This window comes from Mustela lutreola, chromosome 1 (assembly GCF_030435805.1).
Source record: "Mustela lutreola isolate mMusLut2 chromosome 1, mMusLut2.pri, whole genome shotgun sequence".
Classification (NCBI taxonomy): domain Eukaryota; kingdom Metazoa; phylum Chordata; class Mammalia; order Carnivora; family Mustelidae; genus Mustela; species Mustela lutreola.
In genome coordinates, this window is record NC_081290.1 from 261,818,473 (window position 1) to 261,824,407 (window position 5,935).

General features: G+C 41.7%; 1 long non-coding RNA gene across 1 annotated transcript; it reads right to left on the reverse strand.

The window, feature by feature from the left end:
* Positions 1–316: 316 nt before the first annotated feature.
* Positions 317–5,096, reverse strand: LOC131811234 (uncharacterized). Its single transcript, XR_009345854.1, has 2 exons — positions 4,943–5,096; positions 317–989 (listed from the first exon to the last, which is right to left on the reverse strand). It is a non-coding gene; the product is annotated as an uncharacterized LOC131811234 (long non-coding RNA).
* Positions 5,097–5,935: the final 839 nt, after the last annotated feature.

A 5,935-nucleotide genomic window follows, 5' to 3' on the forward strand; every position in this document is an offset into this window, starting at 1 on the left:
TATGAAAGTATACAAAAGTGTACCGTTACGAGATAGACTTACGACAGTATTGTTTATAAAAATGAACATTGGAGACTACCTAATGCCTGTTACTCAGGGAATGGTTAAGTATATGATGGTGTGTGTATCCTATAGAACGTTATGTGGGGACCTAGAAGAACAAGGTGTAGTTGTCCATATTGACACAAAAGCACAGTCCCAAGGTATTTTTGATTAACATAAGCAATTTTCAGATTAGTGTGCACCATATGATGGGGGGGTGGGAGAGAGAGAGAAGATGAGCTTGGCAAAAGAGTGGGTCACGAAGGGGAAGGACTCTCACTTTTTGTACATTTTTATTTTGTTGCATCTTGTTTTATAAGAAGCACAGGTTATTCTTCTAAAGTAAACAAACAAAAAAACCCTCTTGGCTGATGTATAAATGTATTAAAGTTCAAACAAGTTAAAGGAGTAAGTTAAAAGAGTTGTCCCCACCCTGTACCTTGCCACATGTTCTTTTTACTCACACACGGCAATCCGGGGACACAGGATAGAGGGGTGCTGGATCAGCAAGCGGGCGCCCATCATTCGGTTAAGATTTGGTGGTTGTTTTCCAACAGGAGAGGAGTTGCTGGAATGGGGTCGTTCCTGGAGAGGTTGCTTTCTCCTTCATTTCTTTTGGAATCGCTTAGAATGAACCATTCAATCAATGTATAAATCTGTTTTCTGTGAACGGGGCACACCACCATCTCAAAATAGAGCTCATGGCTCTCTTGTCAGGAAGGTGCTAGGCATGATCTCCGCTCATAGCCCACTCACAGGGCCATAGGTGCCCAGCCAGCACAGAAAGCAGTCCCCTTCCCTGCAGCGCTGTGGGACAGCACTTCTGATTGCGGAAGTCAGTGTCCGGTAGGCATGTGATCAGGGACCCCCCAGAAATCTCACTCAAATCGCCAACATGCACAGTCTGGATGGAGACATGACACTTGAAGTCTGGCTTCTCAGATTCTCTAGAATAAAGCACAGCATAATTTTCAGATTTCTCTTCACACAACCAGGCTAGCAATCTGAAGCTCTGGAAAACTGACATGTTCCTGTCTCTCCTTCTAGGACATTTTTTCCTTTACGTAAATAAAAAGGGAAAGATATGGGATGTATGTGAAGAATGCACTTATCTGTTAGGGGTTTTGTACTAGAGTTACAACAACACTGACATTCCACAGTGACGTATTTTCTAGGTGTCATTGTGGTTTCACTTTCAAAGGCATTTAACTTCAGCAAGTTTCATATATATTTGAGTTGTATTGTTTATCGTGTTTTGCAAACATCATTAAATGATGTGTTAGATGTAATGCCCGGTCCTCATCGATTCTGCTTAATGGTCGCTCTAGAATCTGTCCCACTGCCGCTACTCTTCCTTCATTTTATCTGGACTCTTCTAGTGATATTACGACTGCTCTTCTGATCTCTACTCTCCCCATTTTATGACCTCTTTTTATATGCTGACAAATTAATCTTCCTACAACACAGTGGCTGGGCATGTTTGTAAAAACATGGGTCCCACAGAACTTGAAAGAAGCCTTGTTTTCCAGACACCCTCCAATAACTTCCAGAGATCCTAAGTTTCAGGTAAATTGAATTCTCCCTGCATTCCCCATGCAGTACCTTACTTCTACCCTGGATTATGGGCTAATACAGTTATAACTGGACATTTCCTCAGACTTCACCAGCCTGAAGACGAATATGGAAGCACATTAGCATCAATGCCCCTGGTCTCAGTAGCTTCTCAGATACAGGAAGTCCCATATATTGAAAGGAGAATTGAGCTGACAGCCAGGCATGCTGCTGCTTCACTTTGCTGGGTTCCAGAGAAGCTCTCTGTGTTTCTGTCGGTGCCACTGTCTTCCCCATGTCCTTCTGCTGGGCATCTTGAGCTGTCCTGAGGCCACGGTTGACCTTGGCAGAGTGAGAAGGAATGGCAGAAAGAATGGCTCTCTCTCTCTTTTGTCACAGTCTGTTGGCGGTATGTTAAAACTGTTGTCTGGGTTCTAGTATATTACAGAATATAGTGGAAGAATAATCTTTTATTTTGCAGTACTGTTGGAATTCAACTTGCACCCAAAGTCTGCCTGACGGCCCCCAGGCGATATTTAGAATTCCTACTTCTCTTTGATAATTCAGGTTTTTTTGTTCCTGGATCCTGCAGTTCATGCCTGGATTTCCTTCTCGTAGGAGGAGTGGTTCTGTAAGAGGTCTCTCAGGACCTCTGCAAAGAGATTTGGGCTGGACCTTGCTACCAGTTTACTGGATGTGCCCAGAAACTCTGGCTCATGACTGTGCACTCAACTGTGGTTCTGAATAGGAGACATTTTAGCCTCCAAGCAGGAGACTTCCTTTTTGCCTGCCCCAATACTCTGGCAGACATACCTACATCCCAAGTCCTACAGATGGACTCAGCTTGGGCAGTTTTCATGTCAAAAAAACTGCATACACTGTGGTATCATTTACATAAAGTTAAAAAATATGTGGGACCTGTTCCCCAAATACTTATAGAACATAGGTGTTTGGTTGAACTTAAAGACAAGCAAAGGGGAGGAGGGAAGTGTCAGGGATGGATGTATAAAAGACATTACCCATATTAGTAATGTTTGATTCTTTAGGCTGAGTGGTGGGTCCATGCTGTTTGATTTTGTTATTATTTATAATAATGTATATCCATTACATATATATGAATTATATCACATCCAAAATTTTAAATATCAATTGTGTCATAATTAAAAGTTTGTTCCGATTTAAGAAAACATCTAAGTATTGATTTGTACTTTGCACTGCTTTCTTATCCCTTTGCTTTGCTTTTTAGTACTCCTCCTCTTTGTTGTCTACAGTAATCTTCAAGTTCTGGAATGTTCTTTCATTTTTGCCGTCTTTTTCTTATCTTAAGGACTGACCTTCTGTTTTCTGCTATGATTTTTACCTCTGCTCCCATCATGACTGCTGGCTTCTTCATTTAGATTTTATCAATTTGTTTTCCACCTCTTGGGGCTATACTGCCAGTGGTGAGCAGGTGAATTACTTACTCCTCTCAGTTTTTGTTTTCTGGAACAGTTTTCTGTCTACATTACATGAGTCATTGTCTGTTAGAACAGACTTCTGGGTTTTCTATCCGCCCCCCCCCCTTTTTTTTTGCTGATGTTTGATAAAGATACACTTTTAGATATTTTATGGACTTTTATGGACTACTCTGTAAACATTTTTGGGAATTGGAGTTATGGCAGATTTTTAAGAGGTGCCAACAGTACAATGAAATGGAGATAGCCCCTAAGAAAAATCCTTTCTTAACAGTTTCTCCTTGGGAAATTTGTTTAGTCCCTACTCCAGCTAAAGAACACCTAGAGTGGCTACTCTCTGTAGCCATTAAAAATGATCATGTATAGGGCGCCTGGGTGGCTCAGTGGTTAAGCCGCTGCCTTCGGCTCGGGTCATGATCTCAGGGTCCTGGGATCGAGTCCCGCGTCGGGCTCTCTGCTCGGCAGGGAGCCTGCTTCCTCCTCTCTCTCTCTCTGCCTGCCTCTCTGCCTACTTGTGATTTCTCTCTGTCAAATAAATAAATAAATAAATCTTTAAAAAAAAAAAAAAAAAATGATCATGTATATTATTATTTATTGACAAGGAAAGATGTTCATGACATATTAATGAAAAGAAATATAGCATGCACAATATTTATACATAACCTATATATAATTTCATTTTTATTTAAAGCCTTCTATATCTAAGTGCATATATAAGCATAGATAGAAGGACATAAACAACATTAATGTATCTAATTGATAAAAATATTAATAATGCTTATCTTTAGAGTGGTGGGATTTGGGATTATATTTTTGGTTAAGTTTATATGATTTTCTCTGTTTTCTAAAGCACTTGAAATGAGCCTATGTGGCTTTTATAAAAACTGGCCAATTAATTCCCATTTTGATTTAAAAAAAAGGTTTTGGTGAGATTAAGAAATTTCTCTTCAAAAGATTTCAGGTTTGTTTGTCTGTTTGTTTGTTTTAAATCTGCAAGTATACCTATCTGGAAGTATCCCTACTCTGTACTATTTAGCATAACATATTAGCATCTTAAAGTGGAAAAAAAAAAGAGTGAGAAATCCACATGGTATCTCACTGTACACATACTAAAAATGACAGTAAGTTATAGGTACAGGCCACATCACTCTGGTTGTGAGGGTAGGTCCTTCCCAAAGATAAGGGCACTGGGGGGAGAGCAGGATGGAGAGAGAGTGGACTGCACAGAGGAAGGGCAGCTTCCTAGGGTTGCAGAGTTCCATCTAGGGAAATGGAGGTGTGTGAGCTTCTCCAGAAGACCCAGCAGAGTGCCCTCAGGGTGGAGGAAAAATCTCCCCCAGTAGTTTTGCTTAGGGCAGAAGTATGCTTCTGATTCCATTCTTCCCACCTTGAATTCTCAGACACAAGTCAGCGGCCGTGGCAGTTGTGACCACAAGTGGTGTGGGATGCCAATCGAGTCTGCTTTGCCTGGGACTTTCCTGTTTCAGCAGTGAGAGTCCTACATCCCTGGAAACCCCTTGGTCCCAGACAAAACGGGGATGTTGGTCTCCCTGTATGGTGGGAACATCAGCAGGGTTCAGGAGATGTACTTGGCAGAGCCACAAAAGGTTTTTAGAGGTCATGACAATCAGAAAAGAGAAGGTGGCAGTTGCCGTAGTGACTGTGAAGGGGTCTGTTAGAAGTGATGCCAAGATATGGTGGTACCGTTGGCAGCAGCAGTGATCTGAGCTGCAAGAGAAGAGCTGTGCGGACAGCTCCAGAAGGAAATTGTTGTTACAACAATAATTTGTTGTTGTAATGAGGAAATCATTACAGCATGATTTGTTGGGATGGAGGAGGAGGACCAGGTGTGGTGGCGAGGACCCAAGAACTACATTGACAAAGATCACACTTACCTTACCATTCTTATCTCTCCAAAGCTCTTCAGTTGCCCTGCCCCAACACTTGGGACTAGGAAACACAAGTGGGTTCTTCCCAGACTTCATCTAGTTTTGGGGCCTAGAGTCACCTTTTGCTCATTTACACATCATCACTTATCTTTCTTGTTCACGTTCTGTTAAAAAAAAAAAAAAGTCAAGTATTTCTTGATTCACCAGGCACTGGAACATATATTACAGAAGAAATTCACTGAGTGGTTTTGCCAAGGGAAAAAGTCAGGAGTTGTTACCTGCTCCAAATCAAGGATTGAAAACTAGCACATGGATAGGAAAGAGTAAGTCCACAGACCTATATGCTGGTTGAACAGGAACTGTGGTTCCTGGGTCAAGAAATACTTTGCAGTCTGATGCCCTGAGGTCAAGTTTACAGTCCTAACCAGTTGTAGCTGCTGAGAACCAGTTATGATGAAACACGCAATGTTCCTCTCTGCTCTCCTAGGCAAGTGGTGCTTTAAATAGCAGACTTTGCTTCCTCCACCTCTCCATTTTAATTCCTGCTTTAGCCACCATTCCCAGGACCTTGCTGGAACACATTTTTATCTTTTTATTCCCACCATTCCCAGGACCTTGCTGGAACAAATTTTTATCTTTTTATTCTGGACAAATAGTACTTTCCAAGTTGAGTCTTGATTGCTGTTTATGTTCCCAAATTTTCTTTCTTCCCTCCTTCCTTCCTTTCTGTCTTTCCCCCCACCCTCCTTCCTTCTGTCCTTCCTTTTTTTCTCTGATGAGGACAGCCTATTTAATCTCCATCAACTCACCCTTATCTCTTTAGTTCCTCCTAAGCTTCCTTTGCAGCAAGCTTCCCATAGCTACACTTGTTGTCCACCTGTGTGGCTTGGACTCTCAGGAAGGCACTAGCTTTGACCCCCAGGTCATCACTGCTTTTAGATCCACAAGAGTGTTAAATAATGACACATCTGCATTGAATTATGATTCAGCCTTCCTGGC